The 23,032-nt window shown below is 41.2% G+C and overlaps 1 long non-coding RNA gene across 2 annotated transcripts; it reads right to left on the reverse strand.

The window, feature by feature from the left end:
* Positions 1-18,120: 18,120 nt before the first annotated feature.
* On the reverse strand, positions 18,121-22,813 carry LOC128524537 (uncharacterized). 2 transcript variants are annotated; one of them, XR_008360535.1, is made up of 8 exons: positions 22,773-22,813; positions 22,250-22,290; positions 22,061-22,124; positions 21,925-21,966; positions 21,404-21,822; positions 19,767-19,854; positions 18,816-18,863; positions 18,121-18,672 (listed from the first exon to the last, which is right to left on the reverse strand). It is a non-coding gene; the product is annotated as an uncharacterized LOC128524537 (long non-coding RNA). The 2 variants fall into 2 exon arrangements; XR_008360536.1 differs by lacking the exons at positions 18,121-18,672; positions 18,816-18,863 and adding an exon at positions 19,247-19,363.
* Between the last annotated feature and the right edge of the window lie 219 nt (positions 22,814-23,032).

Consider the following 23,032-nt stretch of genomic DNA (forward strand, 5'->3'; position numbering starts at 1 on the left):
CAAAGGGGGCTGAATAATTACGCACACCCCACTATTATTATATTTATTTATAAAAAATGTTTGGAATCATATATGATTTTCATTCCACTTTTCAAGGGTACACTACTTTGTATTGGTCTTTCATGTGGAATTTCAATGAAATTGATTTAGGTTTGTGGCTGTAATGTGCCGAATAATTTGCAAGCCACTGTATATATACTATATATATATATAAAATAGATATCGGACATTACGATTGAAACAGGTACTCGATACTTGAGTATCTTTTCACAGAATAAGTAAAGTAATAATTTGGATTACTAATTTTTACTTTTACTTGAGTAATATTATTTTAAAGTACACCTACTCTTATTGAGTTCATATTTTTGGCTACTCCACACACCTCTGTGTAAAAGTAATTAATTGAAGGAGATTCAGTTTAAATAGCTTAAGCTTACCAAATCTTCAGGGTATGTGCAGATTTGTCACACGGACTGCTACACTGTAGTGTTCTTACTCTATTACTTCTGACTCTAAAGATCTGAAGCTAGTGTCGATCAAAAGAGGTGGTTCCAAATAAAGTTTGTGGCATTTTCCTATTGTGACATCACAAATATGACATCACAAATGTAAAAAAAAAATCTTTAATTCTGTTGTAGATATGCACAATGTAAAATGTAAATATCTGCAGCTAAATTATGAGTGTCCATATTTCCATCTTGAGATCTCTACAATTTCATTCTAACTAGTCACAATTCCAATTCAACATATCTTCATCAGCTCTTAATTAAATATATCTATCATGTCTTTTTTTTTTTTTAGATCTTTTAAATTACATTTTAACTGGTCAAAAACGACATTATTTATATCTTGAACTGAAATTATGACTAATCAAAATTCATTGGTAGATATCAGAAATTTTAATTGTGGATAATTATAATTTGGTGTCAGATAGAGGAGTTGGACACTTAAACTGAAACACTGTTCGTGGGGCAACTGGCATGTGAATGGCGTGTGACTGGCGTGACCCCCCTCCTTTTCCTGCCAGTAAGGCGTGTCAAGATTTCACAGAAACACGCCCATTGAAGCCCTATTTATTTATTTACTGGCTGCCACCACTAGATGGCGCTTCGTTCTCAAGAAGATGTTAACAGAAGCCAGCAGTTTAGCTGCTGAGTAGCAATCACGTAATTTTAACCCTCCTTAAGCAGGTTGGACTGACGCTAGCAAACTGCAATATAGAGATGAAGATGACAGTTTACTGGACTTTATTATTTTTATTTTTAAATAAAATTTGGGTAAGTTTACAATTTATTTCCCAGTTTAATAATAAATTTAACTATTGGCAGTTTTGAAAACCACTGGCAGCGGCAGCTGCGGTTAGATGTGACTTTAGGTGACTTAATCATCTGTTTACCAGTCTGAAGTTACAGCTTACTGTCAGTGTCACAAACTCACAACGTCACTCTTTCCCCTTAAAAAGATGATAACGCTTCGGAAATACTCATAACTTCGCTATTACAGAGGCTGCACTACCCGAGAAACTGATTCTGAGAGAGAATCTGACTGAGTGTTCTCTGGATTTAAATAAATTCAGCATTTATTTATTTTTGGGTAAGAGTTAATCTGCAGCTGGGGTTAGCTGTACCAGAACTAGCGAGCTAAACATTTATAACCATGTCTGTCTTTTCCCCACTCTGCCCGTGACTTGTACACGGTAGCTGAAGTATTTAACAGTCAGCAGAGGTGGAAAGAGTAATGAAATTTTGTACTTTAGTGAACTTTTATCGGAGTACAAGTAAAGTTACCCTTATAAAAATCTACTTTAGTAAAATTCAAAAGTAGCTCATTAAAAATTTACTTGGAGAAAAAGTTAGAGTTACTTTTTTTTTTTTTTTTTTTACAGTGTGGGTGGGATGGGGGATGGAACACCCTTGCATAATAAATCTGTTGCCTTTGACCAGGGGCCTCATGTATAAAACTTTGCGTAGATTTCATCCTTAAAGTGTGCGTACGCACATAAGGCAGAATTTGTTTTCAGACAAAAGTTTTCAGATTTATAAAACCGTACGTACGCCAAAACCTGCGCAAGGTTCGCTTTATAAATCACAATTATCTGAATATTGTGTGCAGGTGCACATGCTTATAGCTTACTCCAATCTCCTCCCGAAATAACCATATTTGGAGGTTAAGACCGCCTATTTTGAATATGTATGATCTCCCTGCATATTAATACAACCGATAATTGTCATTGATCTGTTTGGCTAAAAATGGAAGAACAGAAACGAAAAGCAAAAAAAAGAAACTTCACCGACTGCGAGATGTAGGTACTGCTGTCTGAGGTGGAGGGCCGAAAAAAAGTTTTATTTGGTGAGCTCTCTGCGGGTATTTCAAATAAAAGAAAGATGGTAGAATGGGAGCAAGTAACAGAAGCAGTCAATGCTGTTACCTCGGTGCCTCGCACAGTCCAAGAGACCAAAAAAAAATGGTCAGACTTAAAAGAAAAAATATGTGCACACAGGTGCAGTGTCGTAACAACTGGTGGTGGTCAAGGAATCACGGACCTCTCAGCCTTTGACGCAAGGGTGGGGGCGATTATAGGGGAAACAGGATTAAGTGGAGTTCTTCCAGAATTCCAAGGTGATACGGATGTGATTTGCGGTGACGATGGTAAGTAATTGATTTATCTACACATTATATAAGTTTTTGTCTGTTTAAAATTCTGCTTTTTTATTGTGGATAATTTAAATCAACCAATTTAAATTCCGCGGAAGTGGAAAGTCCTAAAATATCCAAGTGACAAATCTAGCAATAGATGCAGCTGTATTTAAGATATACGTTTATTAAAATAGTCGATTTTCCTGTTTATTCATATGCAAAAAATATAACTTAAAAAGACAAAAGCAAATCCTCAAGTGCACATTTTATTTCACACATCTACAGATATGCAATACAACCTTTTATTAAACGTTTTTTTTAATGATTAAAGGAAAAGTTAATCCTGGAATGCCTTCAAGCCCGGTGAGTGGTCCAAGTGGGGTAGACAAGGGATGTAGGCTTAGATCCTACGTGCCACCACCGCCGCCATCCTGTGTGCCTCCACCACCATCCTGTGTGCCTCCACCACCATCCTGTGTGCCACCACCGGCATCTTGTGTGCCTTCACCAACGTCCAGTGTGCCGCTATCATCAAATGCCCAGGCAACCCCATCCTGTGCGCAATCCAGTGCATCATCATCATCACCATCATCATCATCCTTTGTGCCACCACCGAGCACTGGTAACTCAAGGCGTGTACTGACGGAAGAAGTCATGCAGACCCAATGTCACATGGTTCATGCTGTTAATGCGGTGTTCCGAACCGAAAGAAATAAAAACAATTTTGTCAGAAATAAGTGGTTCACTTAAAGAACTTGTAAAAAAATAAAAAGTTTGAATTCACTTGGCTTTTAACATTGCATTTATTACATTAATACGCCGCTGTATTGCCACAGCATTATGCACTGCATTAGGAGGGCCAGAGTCGGGTTCATTATCTTCAGGATGGGCATTTGATGGAACAGGTATACCTTTCTTTTAAGCAATGTTGTGCAACACCGCGCAAGCCACCACAATGCGGCAAACCTTTGTAGGGGTGTACAATACTGTGCCACCAGACGTATCCAAGAACCTCCAGCGTCCTTTTAGCAGACCAATAGTGCGTTCGACCACTGAACGCGTCCGGCAATGCTTCTCGTTATAACGGCGTTCTTGTTCGGTTTGGGGTCTAGTAAGTGGAGTTAGCAGCCACGTTCTAAGGGGATAACCACTGTCTCCTGAGAGGTAAAACATTTATAATTTTTTTTAAAGGAAATATAACAAAACAATGAATGTAAATACAATAGGACAATTAATGTAACATTTCAAGTGCTAGGCAGAGGTAACAATTAGAAACAATATTATGAAAATACTTTAAAGAAAGTACAAGCTTGTAATAGCCTTCAGATAGCTTTTTGTTTTTTCCAGGGCAATATTGATTCAATATAACATTTCACTTAATTTTTAAGTTTTGTTTCCTGACAATTTGCATTGATGTGAAATTTTGCATTAAAAATATTAAAATAAGTGTGGGGTTGTTTATCATTGGAGATTATAATTATACCTAAAAGAAAAAACATTTTAAAAGGTATGCTTTAAACACATTTGCATCATTACTCAATTACAATAACATGCGCATTCCTGCCGACTTACCAAGAACCCATCCATCACGCACAGCTCCTGTTTGCAGTCTGTTCCCTACACTGCTGTTGGACAAAATGTAGGAATCATGAGTTGACCCAGGCCATCTCGCAAATACATTTGTCAGAGACATATGCGCATCACATATGATCTGCACGTTCAAAGAATGAAAATGTTTTCGGTTAACAAAAGCAAATTCATTCTTAGATGGTGCCTTTATTGCAACATGAGTGCAGTCAATAGCACCGATTACATTGGGAAAACCGGCGATTGCTGCAAATTGCATTTTGATGTTGGCCTGTTCAGCTTGCGTGTAAGGAAAACGGATGTATCGGGTTGCCATCCCCACTATGGCATCCCATACATATGGCATGACACGGCTCAGGGATGACTGCGACATACCCGATCGGTCTGCCAACTCTCGCTGGAAAGTACCAGTGGCCAAGTGGCCTAATGTGGTCAATACTTGTACTTACTGGCCGTAATTCAGAACACAATTCCAAGAGGATGGCTCTTGGGAATCGAAATCAGCTCATGAGTCAATCATCATCATGAGCAAGGAAATCTTCACAGTCTCTGAAAACATGCTCCCTCTGTAGAGCATCATTAGCAAGGTCTTCTAACAGCGATAGAGCATCCATTATGATGATATGTTATATACGCACATATCTTTTTATAGCCCATTCATTAAAAAAAATTTGTTAATTTAAAGTATTTGCACCTGGTTAAGAATGCTGATTATGATAATTCAGGTTGATGCAATTTGATTAATTGGGTGATGACTATTTTAAATAGTTATTGCAATTCGGGCCAGTTGGTGTCGCCAAAACGCATACTCTTCTAAAAGAGTGCGTACGCACGGTCAAGAGCATCCTTACGGTGCGCACTTATTTACGCCAAGTTTATTTTTTTATAAATCCCGATATATGCGTGGAAAAATGCTTACGCATATTTCTATGCCCATTTTGGGCGTACGCAACGTTTATACATCAGGCCCCAGGGGTTTGCTTCATAAGAATTTGTTGGTATTTCACGTTCAGCTGTGTCTGCATCACTGGCATCTGTTTTGTCCGTCTCCATCTTTTTTGTGAATTTAGCGCGTTTGTTCTCCACGCCCATCAATCAATCAGTGCAGTGGTTTCCTGTGTAAAATTTTTTCCTTCCTTTTTTTCCCTTCTTATTTGTATTATACATATATTATACATGCCAGGGGTAGCTCAGTGGTTAAGGCATTGGACTACGGTTCGGAAGATCCCAGGTTCAAACCCCACAACCACCAAGTTGCCACTGTTGGGCCCTTGAGCAAGGCCCTTAACCCTCCACTGCTCAGATGTGTAATGAGATAAAAATGTAAGTCGCTCTGGATAAGAGCGTCTGCCAAATGCCTAAATGTAAATGTATTATTTTTCATTTTTATTCATTTATTTTTTTACTCAGTAGCGAATACAGTATGATTTAAAATGTAGTGAAGTACAATACTTTCAACTAAATATTTATGTTATTTTAATGCAGACGTTAATGCAGACAGACAGTGGCTAACGTTAACAAAGTTCAATGGTTTATTAACATTCAGCACAGGCAGTTTTATTTACATTCCAGAGTTCCTATTTTACACACTTGGTGGTATATACTGTAGGCTTATTAATGTCTTTAACTTTTTCATCAAAAATAGATATTTAAGAAGTTTATTTATCTTTGTATTTAATAAATTCTCTTGTTCTCTTTAACCAGAGCTCTGCAGTGGAGGACTTTTTTTTCTTGGCTGTCAATGTGAGTGCTATTATTTATCTGTATATATCACATACACAAAGTAAAAGCAGGTCCCAATAATTATATTTTTGTATTTTCACAGTGGTGTTTTTTTATCACATACCCAATGATGCTGTTGTGTTAGAAAGCAAAGTGAGTTTACAGTATACAGTAGGTTTCTCCATTTAAAAACACTAAATCAGTAACTCCATAAAGTTCTAAATGTCCCTCACACACACGTATATACACACATCATACACCCATGAGTTAGGTGCAAAAGCTTTATAGTACAGTGGAACCTCGGATTACGAGCATAATTTGTTCCAGAAAGGGGCTCATATTCCAAAACACTCGTAAACCAAATTAAAAATTCCCATTAGAAATAATTGCAACTTAAATTATTCGTTCTACAGACCAAAAAAAATAAATACATAAAAATAATTAATACAAAATATTAATTAAAAATAAAACAAATTAACCTGCACTTTACCTTTTAAAAAAAGGAAAAAATAAATCCCGGCAGATAAGCGTTTCCCTCTGTGCACGCAGGCGCTGTGTACGTGTGTGCGCGCGTGTGTGTGTGAGGCTAGAGTAAGTGAAGACTCCACCAGAGGCACCAACAGCTTCAAATACCTGTTTGCTGCTTTTTAATGGCATTTCAGCAGCTGCTCTTTTAATCCGATGAATTTGTCTTGCAAAAACCTTCTGCATTCTGCCTTTACCTGCACAAACCTGTCTGTGCACTGAATCAGCCACAAATGTCTTCACAGAACGATGATCACGCTTAAGTTTTCATGAAATATCTAATGTTTTTATACCTTGTCCAAGGCATTGCAATATTTGACGCTTTTCGGCAGCAGAGAGATCCTTTTTCTTTCTCATATTGCTTGAAACCTGTGGCCTGCTTAATAATGTAAGTACTTTTCTTTTAATTGGGCTTATCTGGCAAACTAATTATTACACGTGTCTGTGATCCAAAGAGCCCTAAGACATAATACCATCCATAAGTTTAATTTAAAAACTAAACATTTGATGTTTATGACACTTACATCCAATTTGCATAATAATTTGGAACACGGTGTAAATAGGCATGAACCGGAAACACCCTCAGGTCTTTTTGTCTTCAAGGACCGCATTTTGTGTGTGCGTGTGTGCAAGCACTTTTTCAAAGCAAAAAGAATGTCTAAATGTCATTAATGCGAAAAGCGTGGTTTTATATGTTAATGCCCCAGATTGAAGAGACGCTTGCAGGCTATCTCTCTCCTGGGAGCTCATCCTCCCTGAAAAAGTCCTACCTCCCCACAAGCTGTGTAGACTAGCATCTTTGTTGGTGGGAAAAGCTTTTTTTTTCATTCCAAGATGGCGCCGGTGAGGTCGGCTGCCGTCACGACTGCTCCGACCACCTTTTCTCTGTTTTTGTTTTTTAAGTTAGTTTTCAGTGTTTTAAAATCGACAAACTTACCACCATGAAGTACATTAGTTATGATAGAGACACTCTTGTTTCTATTGGTATACAATGTACTCACAATTCGATGTTTTTAACTCCGGATCCGAGCTGGCCGAGTGAGATCCTGAGGGAAAACAAAGGACGCGACGCGAAGCGGCGGCCCCGAGGGAAACGAGCCGGCGTCAGGAACAGGCTGAGAGCTCGTGCACACCGCACACCTCTGCCTAGCATCCTGCTCGCCAACGTCCAGTCACTGGAAAACAAGCTCGATGACCTCAGGGCTAGGGTAAAGTTCCAGAGAGACATTCGGGACTGCAATCTCCTCTGCTTCACCGAGACCTGGCTGAACCCGGCGGTGCCGGACCACGCCATCCAGCCGGCCAAGTTCTCCTCGGTTTACCGCATGGACAGGACTCGGAGAAGTCAAGGGGAGGCGGCGTGTGTTTAATGGTGAACAGTTTACACACGCTGGCCGATCTCACTCGGCCAGCTCTGGTGCAACAGCGCGAGCGTTGTTCCTCTCACACGCTCCTGCACACCAAATCTGGAACTACTGTCCATCATGTGTCGTCCTTTTTATCTACCTCGGGAGTTTACATCGGTCATAATCAGCGCCGTTTATATTCCACCACAAGCGGACACGGACACTGCCATATGCGAGCTGTATAAGGCACTCACACAGCACCAGACACAACACCGGGACGCTGCACTTATTGTGGCGGGGGACTTTAATAGTGCCAACCTCAAACGCGCAGCGCCGAACTTTTATCAGCATATCACCTGCCCCACCAGGGGCGAAAGGACACTGGATCATTGTTATACAACGGTCAAGGACGGCTACAAGGCACAATCTCGCCCTCCGTTTGGTAAATCCGACCACGCCGCCATCTTCCTTATGCCAAAATACAAACAAAGGCTGAAACAGGAAGTTCTGGTTCAGAGGGAGGTTGCGCGCTGGACGGACCAATCGGTGGCCGCGTTACAGGACGCACTCGATGATGCAGACTGGGACATATTCCGAAACAGCTCCGACGATGACGTCAGCGTGTTTACGGAAGCGGTTGTGGGATTCATTGGGAAATTAGCGGACAATACCGTAGAGAAAAAGACTATCATAACGTTTCCCAACCAGAAGCCGTGGGTGGATAAAACCATCCGCGATGCTCTGAGATCTCTGAGATCTACAACACGGGACTCGCGTCGGGGAACATGGAACCATACAAGGCTGTGTCATACAGCGTCCGGAAGGCGGTGAAAGAGGCGAAGCAGCGCTATGGGAGGAAACTAAAGTCACAACTCCAACAGAGTGACTCTAGGAGACTGTGGCAGGGATTAAGGACAATTACGGATTATAAAACACCAACAACCGGTATGACGAACGCGGACGTGACTCTGGCAGACGAGCTGAACACTTTCTATGCTAGCTTTGAGGCTGCAGCTAAAGACGCTAGCAATGCTAATGCGTTCATCATCACCAAGCATGACGTGAGGAGAGCCTTCAAGAGAGTGAACACCAGGAAAGCAGCAGGACCAGACGGCATCTCAGGTTGTATTCTCAGAGCCTGCGCAGACCAGCTAGCACCTGTGTTCACTGAGATGTTCAACATCTCTTTATCTCAGTCAGTGATCCCCACATGCTTCAAAATCATTGTTCCTGTCCCAAAGTAAACCTCAACCTGCTTCTCTTAATGACTATCGCCCTGTAGCCCTCACCTCAGTAGTGATAAAGTGCTTTGAACGCCTGGTCAGAGACTTCATCATTTCTTCACTACCGGACACACTCGACCCACTACAGTTTGCATACTGCCAAAACCGTTCCACAGACGATGCAATCTCTCATCTCCTCCACACATCACTTACTCACCTGGACACTAGGAAAGGGAATTATGTTAAAATGCTGTTCATCGACTACAGCTCTGCATTTAATACCATAATTCCCTCCACACTCACCACCAAGCTGGAGCACCTGGGACTCAGCTCATCCATGTGTCAGTGGATCTCCAATTTTTTGACTAGCAGACCACAGGCAGTAAGGATGGGCGGAAATGTCTCAGCCTCACTCACTCTCGGCACTGGAGCCCCCCAGGGCTGTGTTCTGAGCCCCCTGCTGTACTCTTTGTACACACACGACTGCGTGGCCACTACCAACTCCACCGCCATCATGTTCGTGGTGGGCCTAATCACCAACAATGATGAGTCGGCCTACCTAGAGGAGATTGTAAATCTGGAGAACTGGTGCCAGAGGAACAATCTCCTCCTGAACGTCAGCAAGACAAAGGAGCTGTTAGTGGACTTTAGTACAAAGCAGGAGAGGAACTACCAGACGCCCATTATCAATGAGAACCCAGTGGAGACAGTGGACAGCTTCCGATACCTTGGTGTTCACATCACGCAGGACCTGTCATGGTCCTGTCACATCAACACCGTGGTAAAAAAGGCCCGGCAGCGTCTCTACCACCTTAGATGCTTGAGAGACTTTAAACTGCCCTCTAAGGTGCTCAGGAATTTTTACTCCTGTACCATAGAGAGCATCCTGACAGGAAACATTACGACCTGGTTTGGAAACAGCACCATGCAGGACAGACGAGCTCTACAGAGGGTGGTGCGATCAGCTGAGCGCATCATCCTCACCGAGCTCCCTGACCTGCACTTGATCTACAACAAGCGGTGCTGGACCAAGGCCAGGAAGATTGTGAAGGACCTCAGCCATCCAAACAATGGACTGTTTTCTCTGTTGCGGTCTGGGAAGCGATTCCGCTACCTGAAGGCCAACACAGGGAGACTGAGGAGGAGCTTCTTCCAGCAGGCGATAAGGTCTCTCAATCACATCACACCACACAGGAGTAATGTCTTTTAAACATTGACACTGACTGGACAATCATGGACACATTCATGCAATACATATTTACATATCTGAAGCCATTTTACATGTCACTTTTTTACAATACATGTTTACCTGCCATTGCACATGACACTTTGCCACTCTGACACTGTAGCTACACTGGTTCAAAAAAATGTTGGCCACGAATCATACAGATGTCTTTTGAACTTTTATTTCTCTCTTTTTCAGCAGACACCGTGAAAACTAAAATAAAATAAAAGGACATAAATATTTGAATATGTACACATCTCTTAAACATGTTTTTATCCATTGATAAAACAGGCCCAAGCATACCAGCATAAAGGAAATGCAAAATAATTAAGTAAAATTACTAACATTTGAGCACATTAACAATGTTAAACATAAACATAAGTAAAGACAATTACCGTGTGCGCCTCTTGAACCAAGTGCAGAATAAAGTTAATTTAAATACGTCTCTTCTCTGCATCCATGTTGACCCTGACCCATAATGCCACTGTGATACAGAGATATTCCTCACCTTGTCAGGTGACCTGTTCACCAAAATAAAAGCTTTCACTATGTTTAGATGTATATTTACATATATCTAATACATATATTTGTATATACATATATTTAAATCAAATTTTAACAGCTGAATGAACTTAAGCAATCATGAATTTATATCAACACAATCATTACCAAACAAAAAGGACATCTTGATAAAACTTTCTCTTTGACAATTACAGACACATTAAGACATTTTAATGCCATTTTAAAACATTTAATTTTTTATATATATATATATATATATATATATGCCCCCCGCCCCCCACATTTATTTTCCTTTGTATTTTATTTCTTTTATTAATATTTATTCCTTATATATAGTTTTTTTATTTTCTTTTTAAGGTCACCGGCGGTCGTATAAGCATTTCACTGCATATCGTACTGTGTGTGAGTGTGTATGTGACAAATAAAATTTGAATTTGAATTTAAATTTGAACCTACTGAGAGATCTGAGCACTGGCGGGTCTATCGATGATGCGGCGTTTGCGGAGCTACGCTGAACCAAAGATTTATTTCTCTGTACCACCAAACTACAAGACTATCGGTGCTATCGGCCGTTCTATGGCTGCCATGGTCGCCACGGAGATACAGCTGTGGCTTAACCTCACGGACATCAAGGACAGGGATCGCGTTTTCCTCCTTGATGTCCCCTACTTGCCTTCCGGCCTTTTTGGCAATGCCATAAACATCGCTGCCACTAGGTTTTGGGAGGCAAAGCTCTACGAGCAGGCCTTTTTGAGGCTTCTCCCTTGTCGTGCTCGGTTTGGGGTCCTGACCAGGTCCGGTTCTCACCAGGCGTGAAGCGCAAAAGGAAAGTGAGGCGAGCCGAGCACCCCCTCATAGAGATTTGGGCAGGACTCACCGCGCTTCGCAGTCCGTCTCAAGGAGGCCAGACCTGAGAAGCAACATATCCTCTAAAAAGGGAGTCCTGAGGCTTACATGCCCAGGACAAGGGGGGTGTCTCTCCCCCTGGAAGGGGCGTGTAAAAATTCCAATAAGGAATATAGACTCCTTCCTGTCACCCTCAGAAGGCAAGCAGGAAGCAGCGGTCTCCAGCGAAATGTTAGGTGTTCCTAACATGTTTCAGGCTGCTAAACATCTATGGGGAACCTACTGCCAGGTATTTCTCTTTAGGTACAAAGCACTGTAGAGATTACAGACTTTGCTGGAAAAAGGGGCCATAGAACATGTTCAGACAGAGAATCCAGACTCCAGAACAGAATCTTTGGCCACTGAATATCAAAATGTTGACAGCCAAAATGATTGTTTCTCAAATCCAACCAGAGGATTGGTTTTTAGACAATTGACCTGAAGTACCCATATTTTCATATAGAAATATTGCCACAACACAGGAAGTTCTTGAGTTTCGCTTTCGGGGCGAATCCTACCAGTATTGCGTCCTTCCATTTGGTCTAACCATGTCATCCCGCACATATATAAAATGTACGGATACAGCTCTGGCTCTATGATTTCAGGGCATCCATATCCTAAATTACATAGAAGACTGGCCGATTCTGGCTCAGTCTTAGCAGCTAGCGCTTTGACATCGAGATTTCATCCTAGCTCACTTCGATTCTTAGGATTGAAACTCAACGCCACGGAAAACGTTCTCTTTCCTGCTCAAGTACGACATATTATGGGTGTCATATAGGATTCAGCCGCAATGCAGGCACAGCTGTCTCCTGCGCATGTCGAATCCATTCTCAATATCTCAAAGGAGATCAAGCTAGGCCAGAAAGTAACTTTTTACTACTTTCAGAGCGTTAGGTCTCATGGCAGCTGTATACATGGACATTCTGCACATGAGATCGCTTCAGTTGTGGCTAAGAACCAGGGGGCCAATCCCCAAAAGCAATAAAGGTTACGCGCTGAAAGCTTCATACCCTTTCTATGTGGTTCAGACCCCGGTCTCTGGGTCCCACTCTAGGTCCATGTTGTCATCGCGAGCTGCTAATGACAGACGCTTCCCTCAAGGGCTGGGGTGCGGTGTTCGATGGCCATTCAGCCCAAGGGATCTGGAGAGGTCATCTTCTCGCGTGGCTCATCAATTGCCTCTATTTCTGGCCCTGAAATACTCCCTCCAGCAGCGGAGAGGCTACCATGTCCTAGTGTGGGTGGTCAACACTATGGTAGTCTCGTGAATAATCGCCTGGGCAGACTGTGCTCGCGTCTCTGGGAAAAGCTAGCACACCAGATTCTGCTTTGGGGCACAGGTCAAGTTTCTGTCCCGCAGGACGATTTACATTCCAGGGCATATGAATATGGGAGCAGACTTGCTGTCCAGATAAGCTGTAACACACGGGGTTTGGAAACCCCACTCCGAAGTAGTCAGTCCTCCAGCTCCCCTGGGTCTGAACGCGATGGCCCATATGTGGCCTAGACTGCGTCTTATGCATTTCCTCCCATAGCTCTGCTCACAAGACTCCTGGCGATGGTCTGTCAACAAGGCATGCGCCTCATATTGATATGGGGCCCTTTGGCCAACCAGTGTGTGGTGTTCAGATCTTATATCTCTTCTGTGAGAAGGGAGCTTTTGTCTCAGACGCAGGGACGACATTCCATCCCCAGCCCGAGCTCTTCTACCTTCACGTCTGGCCCCTGAAGGGGACCAGTGAAGAGAGGCTGGTCTTTCGGCCAGTGTAATTGAAACTATACTAAGTGCTAGGACTTCCTCCACTAGAAGAACGTATGTCTTCAAATGGAACGTATCAAATATTGGTGCATAGTAAAAGATGCAGCCCATGTATGCTGTAGTTTCTACAAGAAAATTGACCTCTGGCTTATGCCCTAGTATTCTTAGAACGTACATAGCCGCTTTTTTAGCTTGTCATGTCCTGACTGATGGGGTTTCTGTGGAAAGCACCCTTTAGTTGCCCGCTTATTCGTGAAACTAAACAATTGATGCTGCCCACTAGAGCTACAGTCTCTTCTTGGGATCTAGCTATTGTGCCAGAAGGGTTGGTTGGCACCTCTTTTGAACTACTAGAATTAGCGCCTGTCAGGCTTCTGATCCTTTTGATGGTTTTTCTCATGGCCATTACTTCTCTGAAGAGAATTGGAGATTTGCAGGCTTTGTCAGCCTCCCCATCTTGCTTAGACTTTGCCCCTGGGCTGGTCAAAGCTATTCTGCATCCTCACCCAACCATCTTCCGAAGGTTTCATTCTCGACTATGCACTCAGTTGTTCTCGAAGCCTCTGTCCTCCACCATTACAGCTCCGGAGCAGGTAAGGCTTCACTTACTGTCGCTAGTTCGTGCTCTTCAGATTTATAGTACATTCATCACACCAGCCAGTGACGTAAATCAGACCATATATGTTATGGGGGCCGCAGCCGAAGGGCGGCCGCCACTAGATAAATGCTGTCACATTGGGTAAGAAATGCTATTGCCCTAGTCTATGAGGCGCGTGGCAGACTTCGCATCTAGTAATTAGGGCCCATTCGACCAGGGGGCTTGCCTAATCAATTGCTCTGGCAAAAGGTGTCCCCTTGCAGCAAGTGTGTGATGCGGCAGGTTGGTCCTCTCCGCATACATTTTTCAGATTTTATAGTTGGGTGTCCATGCAATTACAGCATCCTAGTATAATGTCTGAGACCCCTTTGGGGGACTGTGCGCACACTACACAACCAAGGGGGTCCAGACACTTGGAGTGTGGCAGCATTGTTATTCTCGTTTCCATAGCGTTTTTATGCAGCATCGAGTGTAGCTTTTAAAAGGGAATGTTTTGGGTTACTTTGCTGTAACCTTGTTCCCTGAAAAAGCGGGAACGAGATGCTGCGCTCCAATGCCGCACTGTATGCATGACTGGACGTCCTATCAGACAAAATTGACCTAAGGATGTTTCCGGTTTATGCCTATTTATAACCTCCAGGTGCACCTAATCAAATGACGTCACCTGACGAGGTTATATATACCAAAAGTTTTGCCGTGTTAGACACAAATGCTTCAACAACTGGTCACGCAAAGAGTGTTCCCATTGCGTTTTCATGCAACATCTTGTTCCCACTTTTTCAGGGAACAGGGTTACAGCAAAGTAACCCGAGACGATGTGATGAGGAGGGGAAAAATAAAAAGATTCAGTTCAATTTTATTTGTATAGCGCTTTTAACAATTGTCATTGTCGCAAAGCAGCTTCACACAATCAATATAATTACAGTGATGTGAAAAACTATTTGCCCCTTCCTAATTTCTTATTCTTTTGCATGTTTGTCACACAAAATGTTTCTGATCATCACAATGGGGGTGCACATTTAACTATTAGTTAAAGATAACACAAGTAAACACAAAATGCAGTTTTTAAATGATGGTTTTTATTATTTTGGGAGAAAAAAAATCCAAACCTACCAGAAATCAATGTTTTTAAACATATTATTTAAAATATCACTGAACATGTATTGGCCCATATCAGTAAAACAAAAAAACAAAGGAAAGAACATTAAGACAAACAACATATAAATCTATAAATACAATATTTTTAAAAGAATGGCAATAAAACAGGTAAGCTGAAATAAAATCAGTAACAGCATTAGCTCATACTAGTAAACTAGTTACTTCATGCTAGTAACTAGCTAAAAAACATTATTTTGAATTAATATTGACTACCATAATAATTACTAGCAGCTTACATGCTCAGTTTGATTGTCATTCTTTTCACTTAGCTCTGGTAGATCAGGGGAGAGGTGCTGGTCATCATCAGCAGGCACTGGTTCATCCTCACTGACCTGCTGCACTTACAGCTTACACTGATGAGTCGTATATCTTGATACGATGATATGATGATACCCCCTGCAAAATGTTTATGATATCTCACAAACAAAAAGGCAAATTTTTCTTTTCCTTATAAAGTGTTTTGAAAACACTCAAAGTCAAATTCCACCCATACAAGTGTGACAAATATGCATAGAAAAAAATCAGAATGGGGCAAATACTTGGCACTGCACATGTAATCAGATTGTGCCACTGGGATGAGACTGTGCCAGGTAGAGTTTTTCAAAATCATACTAACTTTGCACTGATTTTAATAACTTTGATTGATGAATGCTTTTTAACGCTTTTGTGACTCAATAAGAGACAATGCACAGAATATTTTCTAACAGCCTGTAGATGATACATTTTTGCAGTATTGTCTTGCATCTTTTGAAATAAATAAATGAATCACAATACTGCCAAAATGTCTCGTTTTGCTGTCAAACTGTTTATAAGGCTTAGGGAAGCTGAGGGGGGTGGTGGGGGGCGTAATGGAATGGGATAGACCAAACAAACCAATAGGCTACGTTTAGGTCTCGATGTCCAATTCTGATTTGTTGCCTATATCTGATTTTTTTTTGACCGCCTGTTTACACGTTCTTTCAACTATGACACTTATCTGATACACGTGTTTACAATTGCCATGCCATCTGAAACATCGCACATACTTAAAGGGAGGTGCTTGCGCTACACACTAGCCAAGATAGACGGAGGCGAAGTATGCTTGACGCTCTGCGATATATGCAAAGTTCGCGAAAAGTCACCATGGTTTTAAATCGGAGGAGGAAAAAAAAAACGGCATAATTGCAGCCTGCGCATATGCTTCATTCACCAAATACTGATTTCTTAATTTTATTTAGCCCTTATAAGCATAAGGGGGGGAGGGGGGTTGGGGGGCTGGGGGTGCTTTTCCTTTTCCATGTCACCTGCGATGTTATAATTCCACATGCCATCCACCAGGCTTTTTTTTCTTTCCTGTGTACACAGACATAGAACATATCCGATATGTGTCACATATAAGCCAAAAACCGGAATTGGGTCACATTTACCTGACAGTGTAAACATAGCCATAATGAGAGAGAGCAATACATCCGCACGCGCAGTAACAAACACGCGCTGTTTGTCAGCGGCAACTGTGCGGTCGATGCATTCATCCATATGCGTAGAAAAGAGATGCAATATATGGTTTCCGTTACTTTTTTAAGGGCAGTGGTGGTTCAGAGGGCTGAGGTGCTGAGTTACTAATCAGAAGATCGGCGATTCGATCCCCAGCTCCACCAGGTTGCCACTGTTGGGCCCTTGAGCAAGGCCCTTAACCCTAACTGCTCCAGGGGCGCCGTATCATGGCTGACCCTGCGCTCTGACCCCAGTTACGCTGGGATATGCGAAGAAGAAATTTCACTGTCCTGTAATGTATATATGACAAATAAATGCTTAACTTAAAACTTAACTTATATTTGCGTACTGACTGGGCCGGCCCACACTGGCCAGCGGCCCACCGGGAAAACTCCCGGTGCTCCAGATGGCCAGTCCGCCACTGATTCTGACCACTACATATTAATCTCATTATTTACATATTTGTTATATTTGTATATATTCGCCTTGGTCTTTGGCCCTAATGCCTTTATCGGTGCTACCCAATGATTGCACAAAGTGTGCTAATATCAGGGCCCTTAAATAGACACACTGCCAGGGTGCGAGGGGACACATTTTTCATTTGGATTAATCTAAATGAAGGTTCTTAAAAAGTACCTTCATGCCATCATGCCATCATCAGTTTTCATTACACTATGGTCACATCCATCATTCATTACATTCGCTTTTTTATAAGTACTTCCTGGTTTATTCTCTACTACTGGCTGCGACACCTTATGTACATTTTCATTCCCACCTGTATATACAATCATTATGCACGTGTACATAGAAGCAGTATTTTCATACTCGTATATTATTTGATAGCATTTTCCTGACTCATTAATGCACCTTAAACTCGCCACAATTTCCACCTCATTAATGAACCTTGATTGTATGTGGCCACCCCCATCCCTTATTGCAATTAATGTTTGCTGCTTAAATGTTGTATATTATGTGAACTGGCTGCTTTAACAATACAATTTCCCTTTGGGATTAATAAAGTACTTTATCTATCTATCCATCTATCACACACACATTACTTTTTGGGATGTAGAAATACAATGCTTATAATATTTGTATTAATCATGGGTCATGGTGTTGGTGCTAGTTAAATTCCTTTGTTTTCTCAGACTTCCTTTTCTCTCATTACCAAATGTATGATATTGTGTTGTTACTTTTGTCCAAGGATTTAGAGGAACCACACATCCCACAACAGGTGCACATTCTACTCCAGGTCAGAAGACTTTTATCTCTCTTAAGGGCTGAGTACAGTTAATTAGTTGATATTTATACCTAGCATGTTGTAACACCCAAGATGTTAAAGAAAACATCCATCACAAGAAGAGCAGAGCTCCTAATCCAGGTATGATTTTTATTATTTAATCATTATTATTATATACATATTATTATTATTATTATTATTACAACAATGACCATTGTTAAAACACAATATAAATACAATTGTATTTTTAAAAAATCCAAGAACAATGACTACACAAAAAACAACTTATTTAACAACTATAAAAACAATTGAACAAAACAGCCAACAGGCTTAAAACAAACAAATGAAAAAGAGAATGTGTGTGTGCATGTGTGAGAGAGAGTGTGTGTGTGTGTTTGCTTGCATGTGTGTCTGTTTGTGTGAGTGTGTTTGTGTTTGTATGCATGTGTGTTTATGGGTGTGTGTGTTTGTTTGTGTACAGTATATGTGTGTGTGCCTTTGTAAATGTGTTTGTTTGTGTTTTGTGATTGTGTGTTTGTTGCTGTGTGTGTTCGTGTGTGTGCATTGTGTATGTGTGTTTGTGAGTGTGTTTGTGAGTGTTTGTTTGAGTGTGTGTTTGTGTGGAAAATTATGGTGGTGGGACAAGATCAGGCAGGGTTAGTTCAGAGCTGGTATTTACAAATATTGTCCCTGCTGCCAAACAGGCATCCCAGGTAGTGAACTTTTTGTCCCCATTTTGGAACAAAGCCCAGGACTCAAAGATCAGGAACTACACAGACAGACAGACACACATACATTGAGTGAGTGATCACAGGTGCAAATATATTTACATATAGATTTTTCTTTGTACAACTTTAATTGTGTGTGACAGCACGCACACACACACACACACACACCCGAGGGTGAACTCACTGTAGTGTAGGTAAAGCCTCCAACACCGCCGAAAATAGGGTAATAAACCTGAATATAAACACAGGAAAGAGGAAAACACTCAGTTATTACTGCAGGGTTTCATTTAGAACTAAACACCCACATACAGCTTGGGTGTTAGTGAGTGTATATTACAGCATGTGTATGTGTGTGTGTGTGTGTGTGTGTGTGTGTGTGTTGTCAAACAGCCATGGGTTAGTAGACCCTCAGTATGACACGGTGTCTCCTGTTTAACTTACACTGAGACACTGACGTTAGCAGTCCAGCGTTAATCTGCCTCAGTGTGGGCGTGTCTCAGCAAACAGAGGAGGCGTGGCTTTAACACAAGAGTGTCTGTGTCTGGTGTAACACACGTTGAAATATCCTGCATACTGCTGCTTTCAAAAAGTGCGTGGCGCGTGTGTGTGAGAGAGACAACGAGTGGCAGCAATTACGTAATTAGATACAGCCATTGCAACTGTATAGGCTATTACAGAAACAACCAAAATGATGTATATTATTGTAAAGCCCATACAGTCGAAGATGTAGATCTGAAACAAACACACACACACACACGGTTCTTCAGTCAGAATCAGTTCCCCACATCGTGTCTCCTGAACAAAGACGGCACTGAGCTCATGCTGGGAGAAAGAGTTATCGGGTAAAATAGGCCAGGGGTGGCTCAGTGGTTGAGGCATTGGACTACGGTTCGGAAGATCCCAGGTTCAAACCCCACAACCACCAAGTTGCCACTGTTGGGCCCTTGAGCAAGGCCCTTAACCCTCAACTGCTCAAATGTGTAATGAGATTAAAAAAAAAAATAAAAATTTTAAATGTAAGTCGCTCTGGATAAGAGCGTCTGCCAAATGCCTAAATGTAAATGTAAATATAGATATGGGGAGACTCGGGGTTCTGAGTCGGGGGGGCATATTTGTGTGTGTGTCTAATCTTTACCTTGGACTTCCAACAGAACACCACAAGTACAGAACACATCCTGATGGCTATGGCTGTTACAATAAGCGTTCCCACAACCTCGTGAAAACTAGAACCACAAAAAGATGAAAATGATTTAAACAGACTGATCAACACAAAATGCATGTAATATATCGTTATTATTAAACATATAAAACCCTCGTCTACTGCCTGGTCCTATGTGAAAAAGTAATTTGCTCCTCTTGCTAAATCATGAATGAAGTGAGATTAACCACATTCTTGGAAAGCACAGTTAAATTTCACTTGCCAAACCCTGGCCTGATTACTGTCAGACCTTTTGGATCAAACAATCACTTAATAAACAGAACCTGTCTGACAAAGTAAAGCACAATAAAAGATCTCACTTCATGCCGCAATCTAAAGAAATCAAAAACAGATGAGAAACAAAATAATTAACATGTATCTGACTGGAAAGGGTTACAAAGACATTTCTCAGCTTTGGGACTCCAGCGAACCCTGGTGAGAGCCGTTATCCACAAATGGAGAAAACTTGAACCTTCTCAGGAGTGAATGGTCTAATAAAAATTACTCCAAGAGAACAATAACGTCTCATCCAGGAGCTCATTAAAGAACACAGAACACCTAGAGACATTCAGGTCTCACTTGCCTCAGTTAAGCTCAGTTTTCGGGACACAACAGTAAAAATGAGACTGGGGGCAAAAATGGCATCTATAGGAGGATTCCAAGGCGAAAGCCACTGCTGACCAAAAAGAAGACAAAGACTCATCTCACATTTGCCAAAAAATATCTTCATTATCCCCAAGACTTTCAGCCAAATATTTTGGGACAAATGTTGGACTTTTTGGAAGGCGTGCGTCCCGTTACATCTGGCGTAAAAATAACAGCCTTTCATAAAAAGAACATCATAAGAGTTAGACATGGTGGTGGTTGTGTGATGGTCTGAGGCTTTCAGGACCAGGACGACTTGGACAACGATAATGGAACCATGAATTCTGCTCTCTACCAAAAAATCCTGAAGGGGAATGTCCGGCCAACAGTTTGTGATCTCAAGCTCAAGCACACACAGGTTATACAGCAGGACAATGATCCGAAACACACCAGCAAGTCCACCTCTGAAAAGCTGAAAAAAAAAAAAGGTTCTGCAGTGGCCTAGTCAAAGTGTGGACTTAAATCTGATTGAGATGCTGTGGCATGACCTTAAACTGACCTTTCATGCTCAAACTTCCTCCAACGTGACTGAATTAAAACAACTGTGAGAGAAAGAGTGGACCAAAATTCATCCACAGTGATGTAAAAGACTCATTGCCAGTTATTGCAAATGCTTTAATGCAGTCGTTGCTGCCAAGGGTGGCACGGTCAGTTATTAAGTTTAGGGTCAGTTTATTTTTTTTTTATTTATTATTTTTTTTTTACATAGGGCCAGTTAGGTTTGGAAAGCTTTTTTTTCCTTTAAAATTATCATTCAAAATCTGCATTTTGTATTTACTCGGGTTATCTCTGTGTAACACTAAACTTAGTTTAACAATAACAATTTAAGTGATAAACATGCAAAAAAAAAAAAAAATGATATTTAAAATTGGAAAGGGGAAAATGTGTGTGTGTGGGTGGGTGTGTGTGTGTGTGGGTGTGCCTCTAACCTTAACATGCCCCAAACCATTATGGCGTTCATGCTGGTCTGTGGAAAAGTAAAACAGATTTAACCTGCCACATTTCTACACCTACACTTGTTTATCAGAGAATAGAAGAACAGTGCGGTCATCTGTGTAAAACAATATTTTAGCTAAAACATTCAGACATTCTGACGTCCTACAGCCTGAACTTTAGTATCACTTAAACACTTACAAAGAGTACAACAAAAAGAAAGGCCACTGGGCACCGTGTAGTGTAACTGAAAGAGAGAATTCAGTATAAGGTAAAAACACACACACTTTACTAAACACAAACTATATATATACTATAACTATATAACTGACTTTTTTATTGCACAAACTATATATAAACTCACTCTTTTACTTGACAAATCTGAAAACTTAAGTGCAGGGCGAAGGAAAGACATCTGTGGAGGAAAAACACAGTCAGAAAAATACAGAAATATCATCACCAGGACCTGCTTTCACATTGTGTATGTGATAATTACAGATAAATAACCAGCACTCACATCACTACACCTCTGACGATGGGATTTTCAGAAATCGGGGCCCTGTAGGAAATAAAAACACACGTGTGTAATTGTGTGTGTGTGTGTAACAGTGATGATGTGATGCGTTTTTAGTCTGTTAATTAATGGTACTTACAGAAACACGAGTACTCCTGCTAATGCGCTGGTTACGGGAGCTGGACTATTAAAATTAAATAAACCTGTAACAACACATACGAGACACATAGTGTTTCCTCCTGCTTAAACTTACACACGGATTCTGCTACATTAACTGTTTAATCCTCTTCAGTACTTATAGTCCAAACCTAGCTTCAGAACGTCTCACCTTTAACAGGAACCAATGGCGATCCTCCCTTTGTTCCTGGTCTGAGATAAAAACAGTGTAGATGTTATGTTTCAATGTTACCTCTAATCATTTCTAAAATTATCATAATGTTCAATTTCATGAGGCACTGAATCTCAGTGGTTAAGGAATTGGACTACGGCTCGGAAGGTCCCAGGTTTAAGTCCCACAACCACCAAGTTGTCCCTGTTGGGCCCTTGAGCAAGGCCCTTAACCCTCAACTGCTCGCATGTATAAGGAGATAAAGATGTAAGTCGCTCTGGATAAGTGCGTCCGCAAAATGCTTAAATGTACAAGGGGCCAAGAATCTCTAGCGGCACCCTGGTGATAAATCAGATTATATGAAGTACTGACTCATTTCCAAAAGAATAGTGTGGTACATAAACTTCACATATATAAGGAGCTAAAGGAGTTCCTGATGTTGTTTTTGTTGTATTTACGTGTGTGTGTGTGTGTGTGTGTGTGTGTAAGCGAGAGAGGGAGAGAGGAAAAGATGTTCCTGTACCTGTGCCGGGGGAAGTTCCAGATGATGGTGGACAAGAACTGGATCATAAGTTGGTTAAAAAAAAAAAAAAGACAGACAGATTAACCAATCAGATAAAATAATATTTACAGCATTTGTCAGAACCATTGCAAGGGAAGCCATTAGCTAAAAAACAAATAAAAAATATAAATAATTAACTTTTTAAACTAAACCATCAATAAAGCGGAAACAAACAAATCATAAGTCAGGTCTGCATATGGACAGAAAGAAAGGAGGGACTC

The sequence above is a fragment of the Clarias gariepinus genome, chromosome 5 (genome assembly GCF_024256425.1).
Source record: "Clarias gariepinus isolate MV-2021 ecotype Netherlands chromosome 5, CGAR_prim_01v2, whole genome shotgun sequence".
Lineage (NCBI taxonomy): Eukaryota > Metazoa > Chordata > Actinopteri > Siluriformes > Clariidae > Clarias > Clarias gariepinus.